This window comes from Schistocerca cancellata, chromosome 5, assembly GCF_023864275.1.
Source record: "Schistocerca cancellata isolate TAMUIC-IGC-003103 chromosome 5, iqSchCanc2.1, whole genome shotgun sequence".
In the NCBI taxonomy this organism is placed as follows: Eukaryota; Metazoa; Arthropoda; class Insecta; order Orthoptera; family Acrididae; genus Schistocerca; species Schistocerca cancellata.
The window spans coordinates 447,939,310-447,958,453 of record NC_064630.1 but is presented as its reverse complement, the minus strand read 5'-3'; the positions used below and the strand labels follow the sequence as shown (position 1 = coordinate 447,958,453).

General features: G+C 43.9%; 1 protein-coding gene across 1 annotated transcript in view; it reads left to right on the top strand.

Annotated features, from left to right (window-relative positions):
• The window catches only part of LOC126188596 (nephrin-like), a 403,181-nt gene that overhangs the window by 165,855 nt on the left and 218,182 nt on the right, over positions 1-19,144 (top strand). The window lies entirely within an intron of this gene.

Genomic DNA, 19,144 nt, shown 5'->3' with positions numbered 1-19,144 from the left:
ACGCCTATAGGCTGAGGATGTCAAAGCGGTCGATCAGTGGCATTACGGTCTTCCGAGACCTGTTCGAACGGAGTTTAGTTTGGTTCCCAGGATGTAAATACACTCCTGGAAATGGAAAAAAGAACACATTAACACCGGTGTGTCAGACCCACCATACTTGCTCCGGACACTGCGAGAGGGCTGTACAAGCAATGATCACACGCACGGCACAGCGGACACACCAGGAACCGCGGTGTTGGCCGTCGAATAGCGCTAGCTGCGCAGCATTTGTGCACCGCCGCCGTCAGTGTCAGCCAGTTTGCCGTGGCATACGGAGCTCCATCGCAGTCTTTAACACTGTTAGCATGCCGCGACAGCGTGGACGTGAACCGTATGTGCAGTTGACGGACTTTGAGCGAGGGCGTATAGTGGGCATGCGGGAGGCCGGGTGGACGTACCGCCGAATTGCTCAACATGTGGGGCGTGAGGTCTCCACAGTACATCGATGTTGTCGCCAGTGGTCGGCGGAAGGTGCACGTGCCCGTCGACCTGGGACCGGACCGCAGCGACGCACGGATGCACGCCAAGACCGTAGGATCCTACGCAGTGCCGTAGGGGACCGCACCGCCACTTCCCAGCAAATTAGGGACACTGTTGCTCCTGGGGTATCGGCGAGGACCATTCGCAACCGTCTCCATGAAGCTGGGCTACGGTCCCACACACCGTTAGGCCGTCTTCCGCTCACGCCCCAACATCGTGCAGCCCGCCTCCAGTGGTGTCGCGACAGGCGTGAATGGAGGGACGAATCGAGACGTGTCGTCTTCAGCGATGAGAGTCGCTTCTGCCTTGGTGCCAATGATGGTCGTATGCGTGTTTGGCGCCGTGCAGGTGAGCGCCACAATCAGGACTGCATACGACCGAGGCACACAGGGGCAACACCCGGCATCATGGTGTGGGGAGCGATCTCCTACACTGGCCGTACACCACTGGTGATCGTCGAGGGGACACTGAATAGTGCACGGTACATCCAAACCGTCATCGAACCCATCGTTCTACCACTCCTAGACCGGCAAGGGAACTTGCTGTTCCAACAGGACAATGCACGTCCGCATGTATCCCGTGCCACCCAACGTGCTCTAGAAGGTGTAAGTCAACTACCCTGGCCAGCAAGATCTCCGGATCTGTCCCCCATTGAGCATGTCTGGGACTGGATGAAGCGTCGTCTCACGCGGTCTGCACGTCCAGCACGAACGCTGGTCCAACTGAGGCGCCAGGTGGAAATGGCATTGCAAGCCGTTCCACAGGACTACATCCAGCATCTCTACGATCGTCTCCATGGGAGAATAGCAGCCTGCATTGCTGCGAAAGGTGGATACACACTGTACTAGTGCCGACATTGTGCATGCTCTGTTGCCTGTGTCTATGTGCCTGTGGTTCTGTCAGTGTGATCATGTGATGTATCTGACCCCAGGAATGTGTCAATAAAGTTTCCCCTTCCTGGGACAATGAATTCACGGTGTTCTTATTTCAATTTCCAGGAGTGTATATAAGTTGATGGGCTACTGATTTAGTGAAACGTGAAAAATATGTCACTTGCTTTCATTACTTCTGCAAATATTTCTCGAAATACCTAAGTGTCAGAGGAAAATAACTACTAACTCTTTCGTTGAAATTGTTTGAACTTTTAAACAAAATGGATTACGTATAACACCAGGATACTTTTAAAGAAAAGTAAAAACTGAAATGTGCCTACGAAATCGTTGTGCTGGCAGGCCCCTACTTGGGGAAGTTCGGCCGCTAAGTGCAAGTCTTATTTCCTTCGACGCTACATTGAGCGATTTGCGCGCCAGAGGTGAGGATCAAATGATGATGAAGACAACACAACACCCAGTCCACGAGCGGAGAAAATCTCCAACCGGGTCGGGAATCAAACCCGGACTCGCTTGCACCTTTAAAAGTAAATTAGCCTCCACAAAGTTCCGATTCATACACCATTTGAAACATACTGATCATACAGTTTCACAAACTGTATTCAGTTAATTAGCTGTTAATCCACAAGTCGTTATTGTAGTTGCATCCTAAACTGTCTATGGAAGATATTAGAATCAGGCCGCCCATCCATTAAGTCCGTGTTACTAACGAAGCGAACCGAAATGACTAATGTAAATAAGTGAGAGAAAATTTATACAGCGAAAATTATTCATGAGCCGATGGCAACAGCAAACGCTGTTTAACGGCGCGAAATAAACAGCGCTATTTAAACAGCGAATATTTGCCTTCTAAACTCGAGGCATTCAATGAAAATCCAACGAATCGTCAGCGAAACAAACTTCACGAAACAAACGAAGCTGTTTGGTATCACAAGCAAAATAAATTCCACCGGACGTAATTGAATTTATAATGGGACAATCTTGCAATTTTCCGCCATTTGTGTCTATTCTAAATTCATCAGAATAAAAAAAAATGTATGTGTCACATCGTACTGGACCACCCACGTTACTTATTGTAACATCTGACTCGTACATTAATGTAAATTACGCCTGTTGTCTATACGCGAATTACTCTAACGAATAACTTTCCTTGGGTTGAGCACCGTAGATACTTAACTTCTTCACAGTTTACTCGGATCAGGTTCCTGGAATTTGGATAAATTAACGATCAAATACCATAAATCAATAGTGTTGTTATACCGATTCCTGAGATGAGCTTCCGCCACCACACGCCCGGAATCCCATAAAAGTAACTGTTAGATTTCAGTGATTTCCCCTGCTGCACAGCTTTGATGAAAATTTCTCTTCTTACACATAATAATTGACATCAAAATGCATGATGGAAAAGAAACCAATGAGGAACGACATAAAAACAACTACTACGATCACAATATCACAAACAGAAGAAGAACGATATATGCACAGCAAATTTTATTTTTCATTTTAAGGTCTGAACACTGGTTATTGAGATTCTTACTCGTTCTTCAAAATATGTACTGAACATCACAGGCATGTATCTTGAACACCCTGTGCGCCCTGTCTAGCTCTTCTCAAGCAAGTATTTTACAATTTGCTTCATTTATCTGAGTAATATACACTTCCACATATAGCCCACATTCCGCAAGCCAGTGTATAGGATACATTGTTTTAATATTAACGATTTCCTTTACTATTTCATTGGCGTCCTGAGAGGGGAGAAATGAATTTCTCTGCGAGCTTTTATGTGCTCCAATCTACACTACATAAAAGAATTAAAGCGTTCCAAACACCATAACTTTCTCCCATTGCGACTTAAAGTGTGAAATTAGGCTCCGAGGTGCTTACAAACTTCGTTTGTAATGTTTCTAACGAATGGAGACATGGAGACGTCACCGCCTGGCTCGAGAACGCTTCTTCCTACAAGGTACCCACACATACGAGAAAAGGGCCAGAGCTCAAATCAAGTGAGGTGTAGAATTAGTTAATACTGTCACATTTGTACCGGATTTTACCAGAATTCTGTCCAACATCAGCGTGAACGTATGACACAAATGGAAGGTGGCCACACCCTTTCTTATCCACATCTCACTCTTTCCGTTGAAGCCTCTGCAATGGAGGGCAGACCGGCGACGCGGCTGCATTGAAATCAAGAGGTTTTTTTGAGGAAAACATTTCAGACACCCCGCCATTCAAAATTACACGAATTGGCTATAGGAGGTGGCGTCAATGGAAGCACTTCTTCCGTAATAACATTTATTTATGGACTTTTGTAGCAAAAAACGGTAGTTTAAAGTGAGATGTATAACAGAATGACGTTCATGACCACCATTGGCATTGCTGTCATCTCCCGGCTGACTCAAACCTTCTATAAGGAGATAATGTGGCTCCACCATCACTGAATATCCTCTTGCATGCCGAGTGGATCCCCTAGTTACCGTTCAAATGTACTCTAAGGTATGTGGACGTGATCAGAAGCAGCAATGCTTATATACCCTTTGTCAGTGCTATTTCCTACCATCGTATGGCCTGATAAGTGGTTGGATGAGGTGAGGTAAGAGAAGGGATGTGACACGCCCCCCCCCGTTCCTTAAGCTGTGGAACACACTCTGTGCCACTCGTGCAAAGCGTTCATGGAAGGAGCATACAACTACTACCACCGTCGTACCTTAGCAAAAGATCCGCCAGAGAATCGAGTAAATTCAGGTCCTATGCAAAATCACCAAGCTGGTTTAAGGCTTCCATCCTGTCACTTGTTGACCAGTCTGGTATGGCCGTTGAAGATGGACAACATAGTAATATGCATTCCTGATGCTGAGAAAGAACTCAAGGAGTTAGAAACACGTAAGTCACCTCGTCCGGATAGGATCCCAGTTCGGTTTTACAAAGAGTACTCTACAGCATTGGCTCCTTATTTACCCTGTATTTTTCGCTCATATATCGCCCAGCGCAAACCCAAGGCACTGGTAGAAAGAGCAGGTGACACATGTGAGTAAGAAGGGCAAAAGAATGGATGCTAAAAATTACAGACCAACATCCCTAACAACGGCTAGCCAGGGAATCACTGAACATATTCTCAGTTCGACTGAGAATTCTCTCCACGAATCAGCAAGCTTTTAGAAAGCATCACTCGTGTGGAGCTCAGCTGACACACAGGATGTACATAAAGTCCGAGAACACTTTCAATTATTTACTGAACAAGAACCAAACATTGTACAGATATGATACATATGTCATTTTGAAGAGAAACCCTGAAACTTCTATTTCATGTATACCGCCACAATGATGTTCGGCAATTTGCCGATAGTCAGCGCTAGTCGCAAACACGGCGAGTTCAGGTGCGGAGCCAGCTTTCTGTGTTGAAATTCGACAAAAACAAGTGTGCTACAGCTGTTCTTGCTACAGCTGTTTAACGGATGTTTAGTACCAAGTACAGTAAGAAGCCGCCAGCAAGGAACGCCATTTACCACTAGAGGACGTCCCCGTGTGAGAGCATCGTGCATCCTGTGAACTCGGAATGGCTCCAATGACAATGTGGAAAGTACTGTGACAGAAGCTGTCTATGGAACCATTCGAATTGGAGCTAGTGCTGAAACTCAATGACGACGACAAAGATTAGGGTTTTGAGTTTTGTTCGCAGTTGTAACAATTGGATGAGGATGGGGATGGCACTGTTGATCGCATAATTTTTAGCAGTTAAGCCACTTTTCACACTAATGGGAAAGTGAACAGGCGTAGTTGCCCAATGTCGGGTAGAATACATCCACACGAATGCATTTAATTTGAGCGTGATTCCTCCAAGATAAATGTTTTTTGGGCCTTGTCATGTCGAAAACTGTATGGGCCATTCTTTTTCGCCGAGAGCACTGTCACTGGATATCCCTTCTTGGACATTTTGCAGCAGTGGTTGATGCCTCAGATGCAGTCGGACCCTCCGTTTATCTTTCAGGAGGATGGGGCTCCACCCATTTACATGGTGAAGTTCATGGGTACCTGAACACGGAGCTGCTGCATCGATGGATCAGCCGTGCTACAGAAGGGGACAGCTGTTCCATGAAATGGCCTTCCACATCACCAGATCTCACTCCCTGTTACTTTTTCTGTGGGGACACGTTAAAGATCTGATGTATGTACCGCCTCTACCACGTCACGTAGCATAGCTCAGGGAGAGAAAGTGGGAAGCGACTGCCACAGTCGACGATGCCGTGCTGCAACATGAATGGCAAGAACTCGATTACCGTATTGAAGTCTGCCGGGTCACTCATGATTCGCATATCGAATGTTTGTAAAAAAAAGTTTTCAGAGTTCCCCATCAAAATGCAATATGTATGACATCTGTACAAAGTTAAGTTCTTGTGCAATAAATAATTGAAAGTGTTGCCGCACTTTATGTACACCCTGTACTGCTTGTTAAGCATGAAGGGCAACAGGTGATTCCATATTTTTAGGTTTCCGGATGAAGTAACAAAAACAAACCCGTAATGATAGCGTACAGCATTATTAGTGTCTAGCTTGACACAGTCACTTCGTTTAAATTTCTGGAAGTAACGTCGCATAGCGATTTGATATGGAACGAGTATGTGAGGAGTGCGGTAGAAAAAGAGAAGTAGACTTCGATTTATTGGAAGAAAAGTGTGATTCATCTGTCAACGACATCGCATATAGGACCCTAGTGCGACCTGATCTTGAGTACTGCTCGAGTGTTTGTTATCCGTACCAGGTCGGATTAAAGGAAGACATCGAATCAATTCAGAGGCAGGCTGCTAGATTTGGCACTGGTAAGTTCGAGCAACACCCAAGTGTTACGTGGATGTTTCGGGAACTCAAATGGGAATCCCTGGAGGGTAGGCGACGTACTTTTCGATTAACACTATTGAGAAAAATTTATAGAACCGACATATGAAGCTGACTGCAGAACGATTCTGTTACCTCCAACGTACAATGCGCGTAGGGGCCACGAAGATAAGGTACGAGAAATTAGGGATCATACGGAGGCATAGAGGCAGTCGTTTCTGCCTCATTCTATTTATGAGTGGAACAGGAAATAAATGATTAGTAGTGGTACGGAGTAGCCTTCGCCACAAGTCTTAAAGTGGATTGCGGATTATCGATGTAGATGTAGATGTAGACAACTGCTTTCTGTTACACAGAGAACTGCAGACTCGTATTACACGGCGAAATGTGTGGAAATGAAAGCTCCAATCGAAGAGGTTGCATCACTAACGCCGTTTGTGTCACCTACAGAGGTCTTATTGTGTGAATTCTGAGCGGCAGCGTATCTAAATGTTTTCTTCGCCCTTACAAATGTTTTCACAATCTTTCATTGTCCTACGATCACCAGTTTCTCACGGGAGCCCTCTCGAGTAGCGAATGTTTAATTAGAGCCACCATGTAACTTCTACCACCCCATGGACCGGAAGGAGACACGACATGACTGAATAATCGGCTTTATCAACCACAAAGTCTTGTCCGACACTTCGAATCAGTATTCTTCCCGTAGCTGCATGACTCAGTAAATGAAAAGCTAGGATATAGTATGTATGGGGACAACACAAAAGCAACCTGAATTTTAATACTTGCTACCCTGGCTGACACGACTGCCAATTCATTTCCGTGAACTCCTTCGTACCTTGGTACCAAACACAATGATAAATTTGCTGGCAGAGAAGAGAGTTTAGCATGGTCTGCATATATTTGTCTGCTTGGTTCATTCGTTAAACACACTTCTCTGTAAAACTTGAGGACGAAATTGACTTTCGATTGCTGTGTCACTGTCAAGTAATACATCCCCATTAGATTTGGACCAGACATAAAGAACTGCTACAGCGTAGCACTGAATGTAATTTAAAGAGAGTGAGACGAATAGATATGACAATTTTCATCAAAGACACCGAAGCCACCTCTAATTACGATAGTCCGTTGGACGTTACAAAATAGCGGTCATGATTCTTAACTGCGTATGCGATCACATCAGGTGGCAATGCTTGCTTCGACGCTGTCCACGAAGGTCTTAAGGAGCTCTTGCGATAGGTTGTTCCATTGCTCCATCAGCGCGGATGACAACTACTGGGTGGTCATTGGTGCATGTGGACAGGCTGGAATACGTCCTCGCAGCGCATCCCACAGGTGCTCGACGGGATTTAAGTCTGGGGTATGGGCAGGTCAGTCCATTCCCCGCATATCGTCTCGCCCCAGGAACTCCTCCACCTGCGCTGTTTGATGCGTTCAAACATTGTTGTACACAATTGGTCGTCGGGGCCGAATGCACCTCTGAAAAGTCTTACACTGCGAACGAGTACAATGTCACATTTGCGCTGACGCGTCTTTGTACCGTGTTGAGAGATGCAACATCGTACATCCCCACACTATAACACCTGGTCCACCAAGCCGATCGTATTTCGTGTTCCCAACTCTCGTCAATGACGTTTGGAATCATACTCTGTCCGAAACCGCAGTCATCTGAGAAGAGCACGTGACGCCGATCCTCGGTGGTTCAGTCACTACACTCTTGGCACGATTATAAAAGATGTCAGCGTAACACAAGGTACTCGTTTTCGGGCAGAGTGAACACCCCCATATAGTCGGCGTGCGGCCGTGAAGCGTGACACTGCGTGCCTTGCGGTCACATTGACAATGGTGGCATTTGCATCCGCTATATAACGTGGGCCCCTTCTTGCTCGCTACATAATGTAGCGGTCACCAGATGCTGCAGTTGATCGTAATCGACCACCTCTTATTCTTTGGGCAGCTGTAGCTATAATTTGGAACTCTCCCCATGCATGTGAAGTGGATCTCGTGGGCCACGCTCGTCACACTTCGCCCTTCTTCTAGATTCCTCGTGAGAAGTCATCCAGATGTTGTCTCGAGAGTACATCGTAGCTGAGCATGGTATAGCAACAACAGATGCTGCAATATCCTAGTGGAAGGACAGAAGCGTTTCCTCACTTGCCACCAGGGAAGTGATTACAATACATGCCTTAAGCCTGAAATGTAGTCTGAAGCATGTAAGTACTCAGCGGTTCATGTACTAAATTTTTCTCATCCCAGTATTACAGCCTACACCATTAGTCTTTGACATCTGCAGTGTCGCCCTGGAATCCTATACAGTGTCTGCTGTTCGATCACAGGATGGGGCAGCTTGCCTTAAGTCACGAGAGGCACTCCGCCAGATCAGGGATGGAGGCCACGACCACCGCCAGCTGCTCCACAGAACTGTCATCACAGTTGCAGCAGTAGACGCCGCTGACTGTGGCATCCGCGAGAGGCCTCGCTCGGCCCCTCTCTTTGCATTGACAGCAATGCCGGACGTTTATTGTTTAGCGTAAGAGGCAATTAGAAGCATCCACCAAGCTGTCCCTTGTGAACTATGATCGAGGTTCGGAATAAAGAAATTAATTGAGCCTAACTACTGTTGTCCTGACATCTCACTTTCCATGGGTGATAAGCGAAGGATCATCTAATGCTGACGTCAGAGCATTGACATCACCTTCTTCGACCAACATCTGAACCTGCAGCATATGGTACGCTGAGTGCAAAAAATTTTGATTCTATTTTGGTCATGGCGAAATGGTTCCAGTGTCGGGCATTTTGTAAAGTACATTTTATTGCGAGTAGAGAACCAGTGGAAAAAATTTGTTGTAAGTTCCTATGAGACTAAACCGCTGAGGTCTTCAGTCCCCAGGCTTACACACTACTTAATCTAACTTTAACTAACTTACCATAAGGACAACACACACACCCATGCCCGAGGGAGGACTCGAACCTCCGACGGTGGGAGCTTCGCAATCCGTGGCAAGACGCCTTAGATAGCGCCCCTATCCCGGGCGACGAACCAGTGGATTTGTCTAGTTCCAGAGGTAATGGATGACACAATTGGTTAGTGCATGTTAGATGTGCTAATTGTAACCTTAAGGGTAACTCAGAGCCATGTATGAAATCAGTTTTAGTAAAATATTTTACATATAATCCTTGGGGGAATACGGCCACGAAATGGCAGGAGTCGAAATGGCTCATGTTTGGAATTAAAAATTAAGTAAATGTATTTTGTTTCGTTGTCTTGTGAATGTTAGTTCTCAAAGTAAGTGTTGTCATGGACAAAGCTTTGACAGAACCGGAGACAAGGTGTTAGAACTGGAAGCAGCATGCGTATTGTTAGAAAAGGTAGCACAATTAACAGGGAATAATAAAGAAATGCTAGGGCTGATAGGATCACGATCGTCTTAACAGGGTGTAGATTCGTCAGTCGCTTGTTTAACTGCTTCGTTTTCTGGTAAGGCAACTGTGGAGGTTCGGGACTTTGGGGGAGTACTTGGAAATGTGGCTGAGGTGGGAGGTTCGTCTGATAAGGAATTATTGAGGTTTGCAAATTTGAGACAGGGAAAGTTAAAACTGAAGTAGGTTATACAGAAGCTCTTCCGGGAGCCACAAAATTCAATGAATTTAAGGGAGGCTTAATTTAAAGATATATTAAACGGAGTTGTGTCAGACACTATATAGAACATCTATGGGTAAAAAATAAGCAAAATACTGAAAATGCAGAACTATTTACGAATAGCGTCAGTAAAATGAATGATGGCACCCTATGAATTAGGAAAGGACGCTGCAATCAACGAGATTATTTTGCAGGAAGCTGAGAAAATGGAGTTCGATGTTTTTTTAAGAGGTTGTATATGGAAATGACAAGACGTGTACGGACAAGGGGTTCCGACACTTTTGCACAGCAGTTCTGTTAGCCATAGACTGTGAAGAGATCGATTGTCGACTGAAATGTTGGGTAAACGGAAGTGTTCCAGTTGTGGATAAATGAGACATGTAAGGAGGCATCATCGCCAGCCTCTCGGTGATGTGAATAGATTAAGAGGAAGTAACAATGCAGGAAGTAGAGGACCAGGGAAGAATAAGGTGTTAAACGCCAGCGAGAAAACGAGGTCCACCTACTGTCATTTCCAGTAGGATCTGATGCTACGAAAACATATGCAGATGTGAATTATGCGATAAGAGGAATAGTAGGAGTTGCAGGATATTATTGGATGCAGAGGCGCATGGTCGGTGGCCAATAGTGAACTGGTGAAACATAAGCAATGGGACACACCACGGTACAGATTGCATGGAACAGGGGATAAAGATGTCACACTGTTAGGATCAGTGGACATGACTTTTACATTGATGTGGTTCAACTTAAACAATGTGTATAGACTATGTCACACATCAGTGAGGGCTGCGACATGGTTCTGGGATTAGATTTCTAATATCAGCATTGTGCCGTAATCGATCTTCAACAACATAGGGTGGAACGTGACAGAAAAATGTTTAATTTGGATGAAACCACTGCCAGCGTGGCGATGTCGTGAGAGGAATCTGTCGCAAAAGATGAACTGATTAAACTGCGAAAGGCCACACTAGGACACTAAGACCTAAGGGCACTGGGAAATCACTTTTGGTCAGTGCTGAGTCCAGCTTGCCAGTAGGAATTTTGAGTGATGTGGAACTGACAGAAGAGAATGAAGTGTTAGATTAGGTGGCATGTTTAGTTAAAAGAGATATTTTAAACATACAAGAAATAAAGAGTAGAAAGAATATATCTGTTTCTATAAAGAATTTTACTGCAGAGAACATAGGATTAAAATCCGACAAACGGGTTATTAATCACTGATATAGGTGACCTGGAAGAAAACGAATGGGACAAGATGATTGTCAGCCATGAAAGAGTGCCGGACGCCATTGAAACTGCACTACGAGGAAAAGTGAAGCACCTAGAGGGAAGCAATAGGGAACATATGGAAAAGTTACATTTGGAATATAATGATTTTTTTTAAAAAGAGGGCCACCGCCAGCTACGCATATTACACAGCGCCACATACCAACAGAAAATGAATCACTATACAGAGGAATTTATCGTTCAACTGCTGAGGTATGCAATAATTGAAGAAAGTAATAGTGCATGGGGCAGGAATAGTCGTCATGCCAAAAACATCAGTGGGTGGAACACAAAAATGTAAGCGCTGTTGTGGTTGCAGAAACGCAAATATGAAAACGATAACGGACGCCTAACCTTTGCCCAACACAAACCCTGGATGGCAAATGTATTAGAGGAGTGGTTATCACCAGATAGTGGTTGAACCGCAGGAACGATTAAAAACATCTTTTCTGGCACCCTCGGGGCATTATCAAGGCAAAAGAGTGCCACACGGTTTAAAACACACATCTGCAACGGTTCAGATGTTATTGGACGAGTACTCTGAGTTTTGAAACCACATCAACATTTAGTGTATCTCGATGACACAATAGTCTATAAGACTGATATGGAACAACGTATGCAGTCATAAAGGAAGGTATTCCTAGGATTAAAAGCAGCGAAGTTAACAGAACAGAAAAGTGTAATTGTGGCGTGGAAGAGGCAGCATACCTAAGTCATATCATAAGTAAAGGTGGGGTTAAGACAGACCCAAAATTAAACAGAGTTGTATGTGAATAAAGACGACGTATCATTTCACTCTCGATAGGTGACAATATCATCAGGTTTGAAAAAGGATCATCTCCATTACAGCTGTGTAGTAAAACTGTTTTCCGTTTCTCCTGAAAAATTTACTCTGTAGGACACGATCCCTGTTTCAACTCTGCGGTTCGATTAAATATCTCATGTTATTCGATTTTTTGACAGGTGCCAGAGAAACTGACACCAACTAGTTGTCTGTGTACTCAATGGTTCAGTCCAACGTCCACTGCTTTTCTTCACGAACATCCGTGATATATCACACATGTTTTATTCCCTCTTTTTCCTGTAATTTTGTACAGGAATATCGTACAGTAATTCCTATGCATACAGGTACAATAGCCAAAATGATGATAAAAACTTTCTTAATGTTTATTTATGCATTCAGCCTTATTTCTGTTTGGAATTCCAACATATTAATTCCAATGCCGATCTATCGCTTAAGAACTGCTGAATAACATGTCAAACTCAGTGCTACTGGTCGGTTTCTCACTCTCATGCCTGCTTGCTGACCTTCGTTCAGTATGGAGTTAGGCATAAACTATGCGTGTCAAAGTAAACTTCATGAGGGTACAGGTGATCTTTGCTCCATTCAGATATTTGACGTCTGCATATTTTACTGCGGTAGTTCGTCCCATATTTTCTTACGGAATCCGAGAAACATTAAAAAATCAGCAAAAAATCTGAGTAATTCTGGATGAGCGCCTACATTGTGCACGACAGCCACATCATGCAGGAAACCTCTCTCACTTATATATAAAATACAAAACCACATTATAAACGCGAGGCCAGTTATTAATCCCACCAAGTGTTAAGTCTGATTGATCCTATCTAGATCATGAAGGAACAAAAAATACGTAGGCACCTAAGGCTGGACCACTTATATATGTAGCATTCAGTTGTTCAATCATGTCTGTGTGTCTTTAGCTCAGTTACGCGAGAAGGTTGATCATACAAAACGGACGATGTACTAAACAAAAGATTAAACTGTTTCTGTGATCATCGCAACACATTCCAATCGAAAAATCATAGCTTTATCATCCTGTCCGAGAGCTAATCAACACGTATGTCTTATTGTCAACACTCTTCCTGCTGACCTCATGATCTCCTTTTTTCTGACTAAATGATATTACCGTCACTACCTGTTCCCGTAACATTACCCTTCGCTTTCTGATACGGAGATCAGTTCTCCAGATTCGATTCCAGGTATTGTTATTACGTTTCTCTATTAATACATTATAACTCTGGTTCCCAAGGACATTAATTTATGATAAATGTATAAACTTTGACCTTCGTTCCTCACGTCCTTGTTGGATAGAAAGTCTAAATCCATATATTTTTTTCTTTGTTTTACTTGCATCTTGTCAGGGTCCATGCAGCTCCCGCCGTCGGAGGTTCAAGTCCTCCCTCAGGCATAGGTGTGTGTGTCGACCTAAGCGTAAAGTACTTTACGTAGTGTGTAAGCTTAGGAACCGATGACCTCAGCAGTTTGGTCCCGTAAGACCGTATCACAAATTTCCAAAATTTTCTTTTACTTCCAATGATAATCAGAAACTGCTTTCTTTTGAGAGATAACTTTTGAACCTGCACTCTTGTGATGCTGCCGATTTCTTAATTTCGGCTAATAAATTCAGTTTCTTCCTAGATTGTATATGGGGCGATCAAAACGTTTCCGTACGAGGGAGCTGCTGTATCATTTGTGTCTCAAACGTTTATGCGGTAAATACGGAAACGTACACTATTTCGACGTTATTACCACCTGCTTCGAAACAGGACCGTTGTGCTGTTATTGTTTTCGTGGCTGCCAAAGGACATACCGCGACAGACAGATCCGTCGGAGAATGGAGGATGTGTGTGGGGCAGCACATCTGTCTAAATCCACCGCTGCTTAGTGGTGCGCCAAGTTACGTGCTGCGTTCCCACATACAGATGTAACGCGGAAGTTACGCGAACTCAAGCGGGAGACACTCGAGAACACACCCAGTAGTCCTAATCTCACCCCATGTGCTTGTCATACCTTCGGTCCTTTAAAAAATACTTGCGGGGTCGACGGTTCCTCTCGGACGAGGATGCTCAACAAGCATTTCACGGATTTCTTCACACAGCAAGATACGGTGTTTTACCAAAAGCGTTATCTTCAGCTTGGTCCATCGGTGGGATGATTGTCTCAAAGCTAACTGCAATTTAATCTAACTGACACGTAGATTATGGGCCGCGCGGTTTTCGAAAGGAAACTCTCTGATCGTCATTTATATATTGACCTTCTGTTAGCTTTACTGCTTCGTAGACTGACTCAATGTGATCAATTATGCGAGGTTTATTCGGAAAGTGATGTCCGATCAGTCACAAAATAGAAATCACATTGCAAATCCAATAAAGCTGTCTACAGGTGTGTTGGACAGAGTTTCTAATATGCCAGTCGATTGCGTCACATCGGTTTTTTCAGCTCTGAGCGAAGAGTGGGCACATAAAGATGCCTAAAAAGAGTGTCTCTCGCCCAGTCTGGATGCCTGGCGAGAGTCTTCTCCTGATTTCAAGCAACACCACATGACGTAATTGACATGCATTTCCTTCTTCATGACAATTCTCTGCCGTACGCTGAAGGAAAAGTGAGGACGCTCGTGCAGAGACCACAGGCGGCTACTTTCTATGAAGCGGGCTTTGGAAAAAATGTTCAAATGTGTGTGAAATCTTACGGGACTTAACTGGTAAGGTCATCAGTCCCTAAGCTTGAGCGTGTATGCTCTGTCGGTACCAATCATTGTCTTGGTGCCGAGCCAGTGCTTCCGCACGAATTGGCGAAGTCTGAGACGCCATGTCACGGACTGAACCCCGCTCCATCCCCCCCCCCCCAAATCCTCTCCTCCCCCCTCCCCGGCCAGACGTTCGAGTCCTCCCTCGGTCGTGGGTGTATATGTGTGGTTCTTAGCGTAAGTTAGTTGTTAAAGTAGTGTGTAAAGGACCGGTGGCCTCAGCAGTTAGGTCCCTTAGGAATTCACAATCATTTGAACGTTTTGATCCAGTGCTTCACTGTGTGAATCACTTCCTCAGCACCCTTAAAATGTCTTCCACGGATGCCATTCGTTAATGGCTCAAACAAGTGGAAGCCAGAGGGGGCTAGATCAGGGCTCCAGGGTGGAGTCCATCCCAGTTTTGCGTTGTTTTCAGCAGTCTTCAGACTTGTGTGGGGCCGAGTGTTATTGTATTGCAGCAAAACATCTCCTGGGTTGTTGTGGTGCCGAAGTCACCGCAAACGATTTTTCAGTTTTGATAATGTGTTGACATATGCTTCTGGATTAATGATACCGTACCTTGGCATCACATCAATGAGAATCATAACTTCACAGTCCCAGAACGCGGTGATCATGACCTTACCGGCGGAAGCAGTTGTTTCGAATTTTCTCTTCTTTGGGGAGTGTGAATGACGCCATTCCATCGACTGTCATTTAGTTTCGGTTTAAAAATGGTGTACTGTCACAATCCGGGACAAAAAACCCTCCGCCTCTGCTTCAAAACTTTGCAATAAATCAAGACAAGTGTTTTTCTGTGCGATTTGTGATTCACCGTTAGACGGCGCAGGACCCATCTCGTACACGCTTTTGAATATCCACACTTCCTTTGCTGATTAACAGATGCAGCGTCAACTGCGGACTCGTAAGCGTCAGCTCAGGTCTGACAGCCGTAGATGGTCACCCCTACCGTTGCAAATCGTTTGGCTCCGCCGTACCGCCTTCTGATGATCTCACCCTCCTTGCCCAAGGACTTATTGTGCTTCTGTCGACACCAGATACTTCGTAGACTTTTCACAGGCGTTTGTGAATATTCCCCACAGTTTCCTTCTTTGCAGTGAGAAATTCATTGAAGGAACGTTTCTTATAACGCACATTACCTACAGACGCCAATTTGAAACTGTCCTGCCACTACGCTGTCTGCCGCAAGTGACAAACTTGTCGCACACACTCAGGACACTTCAAATAATATATACGTAACGTTTGGATACGTAGCGTTGTTTTCGCCAGAGAAAAAATGCGATGGATCACTTTCTGGGCAACCTTCGTGATTTCATTTTATAGTTTCCCTTCCTGTCAATATGCAGGACTTCCCCTGCAACAGTGGATTTATGCAACCCGCACAGTCATGCCTGGCCTTCATAAAAGAAGCGTGAGATTTTCATATTCTTTTTACCGTCATGTGCATACTATTAGTCCTACAGGAAAAACAAACAAATGTAATTGAGTTTTATACCAGTTTCCTCTAGAGGCCATTGTTTTCGAGCTATTCGAGAAAAGCGTTCAAAGTAACCTACAGACTCGCCCCTACTCACGCACTAAAACCCCAGCAGTCAGGATTTCTAGTGATTTTTCATGCTACTCCCTCCTGCCACTGTACAAATAGTTGGGATTGCACGAATAGCTTTCCAAAGTAGGCAATTTTTAGTCTTCACTCACTGGTGTTAATACGCCACCGACGTATTCGAGCAGTGGAAAATTATAAAATTGGCGTTTGTGTAGCTTTTACCCAAAAATTTTGTGATGTTTAACAACGTTAAATGAATAATTTCGGGTTGTATTCGTTAGGCCGTCTGATTGCGAAACTATCGTGCTTGTTAGGGTTACGTTTGGATCGAATTTTCAACGTAAATAGTTTTAGTCTGACGTTTAGAACACTCTAGATTTGTGATGAGGCGGGGCTTTGCAGCTTTCATGTAATTGTGAAACTTTATTGTGGAGGATGATTAGCTGTTTAGTTATACTCTCAATGCTACCGGTTTCGATCGATAGATCACTATCAAGCCGCAGGAAACCGTAACAGCATATTGTACTGACAGTCTAGCTACGCTTTGCTTTGCCTTGATATTGATTTACTCATCGGAGACGGTAGAACTGAGAGTTAAAATAAACAGCTGATAGTCATCTATAACGAAGTTTCACAGTTAGGAAAACTGTTTCTCGTTCGTTACCTTCAAGGGCACGTTAAGTTAATAATGTTAACCAAGTAGCTGACTACGCTGGTGGCGTAATAGCCCATCAATAGAGACCAAAAGAGATCGAATACAGGAAATAGTTCGTGTAGTCGGAAATTTTTGTGCAGTGTTAGGAGTGAGTTCTGCAAGCAACGTACTAGAAATCCTGACTTGAAAGATGAGTGTGCGGTGGATGTCCGTTTGAAGGTCGCTTTTCTCGTACGCTTTTCTTGAGTAACTCTAAACATGTGTCCCCCAACGAAAACAAATACCAATACAAAATTTATCTATATCAAATACTCCTGCTCCTTTTTTCTCTAGGACTAATAGTTTGAGCGTAGCGAGGGAGAGAATATGAAAATGTGGCGCGTGGTTTATGAAGGCTAGATATTATATTGCGGGTTGCATAAACCGATAGCGATAGGGGCAGCTGAATCACCCTGCCTCAAAGATTTAAGAGACCGCAGCGTAACAGTATCTATTACCTTATATCTCAGAAAAAGAAGTTTTCCTCATAAGAGTTAATTATTTTCAAAGGGGAAATAAAGTGAACACAATTTTACTAAACGAAAACGGAGTCCAACGGTTCTTATCCTTTAGTGAAACGCTTGGCGTGCTTTAGTGCGAGTTTCTTATGTCTGCACATAATCTCTCGCGAACAATCTTTCCGACCTATATCTTACATACTCGCCTCAGAGCGCGTTTGTACTGAAATACTGGCCAAAAATATTTTAAATTTCTTTCTTGATAGTAAAAATCGATATACCTTCTTTGCCTTGATGGCATTCCTAACTGGTACACGTAGAATTCAATATGCCTACGCTCTGTTAAAGCAACTGGTTATATTGTACCTGCTTGGTAGAAGTACAGGGGATCACGGATTATATTTTCATCGACAGTGGAATAACTGGAAATGGAGCAGAACCTCGAGTTGGATCAAAGGTACGAAGCAAACGCTGTTGTATCGCTTCCGTGCCAGAAGTTTCTTTAAATGACGGAAGGTGACCGCGGCGAACCCAAATCTAGGTACCCAGACCAGGATTTGAAACTAATTTCTCCTAAATACGAGGCGTTAGTTCACTTGGTGCTCCCTTGGTGGTACATATCAAATTTATTGGTTAACGAAAATGGTTCTACATAGCCATCATCTCTGATGATTCTACAACTGATATAATTATTACATGTCTACAGAGAATCGAGGCCACGAAACCTAAACAGACTTCCATCTGCCATCGTGAAATGTGTTCGCAAACTGCGAATAACGGCACCAACACAGCTAGTCACGCCTTTCGTCAGTATTATATACCCACATATTTGACAGCGGAGCGTTGTAAGGTCAGGCTAGAAGTACTATACCGTTGCTCCATTATGTTTCTATAGGTCCACTTGTCAAATCACGAAATCGATCGTTACACATGGTGATCCCATGACGTTACAAATTTTCGGGGATAAAGGAAAGGAGTAAATGTATCAGTGTCTGGTAAGGGAGTCTGGTCTATTTTCATTCAGGTATATGGTTTACAAAGTGTCTGCAAGTGGTGATATGTGGGACCAGCCCAGAGGAGGTGGTCGAAGCTGGGGAAGTGGCCGTGGGTATGGTGGAGGGGGTTGAAAGTTACAAGCTATAATTGTTCTGATATTTTTGACAGTGGAATACTGTAGAGCAGGCAACTTTCAGAGGTGGTAGTATGGACCAAATCAAGAGAAAAGTCAGGTAAACTTTGTCAAACATGATAGTTACCGAAGAACTCGGAGTGCTATGATACTGAGTAAATAATCAAATATCAGTACCACAGGAGACATTCGTAAATATCAGATACGTACTTCATTGTTTTAGCACACAACTAGCAAGTAGGAGAGTTTTCAGACATACAAACGAGCAGATAATGTATTTTTGCATTATTAAATTGTGCATTTTGTCATCAGTTGGTTATTATGAGTGTATAAGTGCACCGTGTATAAATACAATTAGAATCAGTACACCACACCGGGCTCAATATAGACAAGAATAATGTATTTTTCTCCAGCAGCTCGGTATCAAAACATCTTTATTAGTAAATTATTTGTTAATGGTAAAGTTAACGCAAATGGTCGTTTAGCCACCGGCTCAGACCATACAGTGAGCCAGAGTTACAAAACGTTGTCGGAACATTGGGAAAATATCAAAAGTTGTGTAAGTAAATTCATGACAATGTCAAAATTATTTCAATAAGAAGACAATGGGCACTAATGAATAACTGGAAA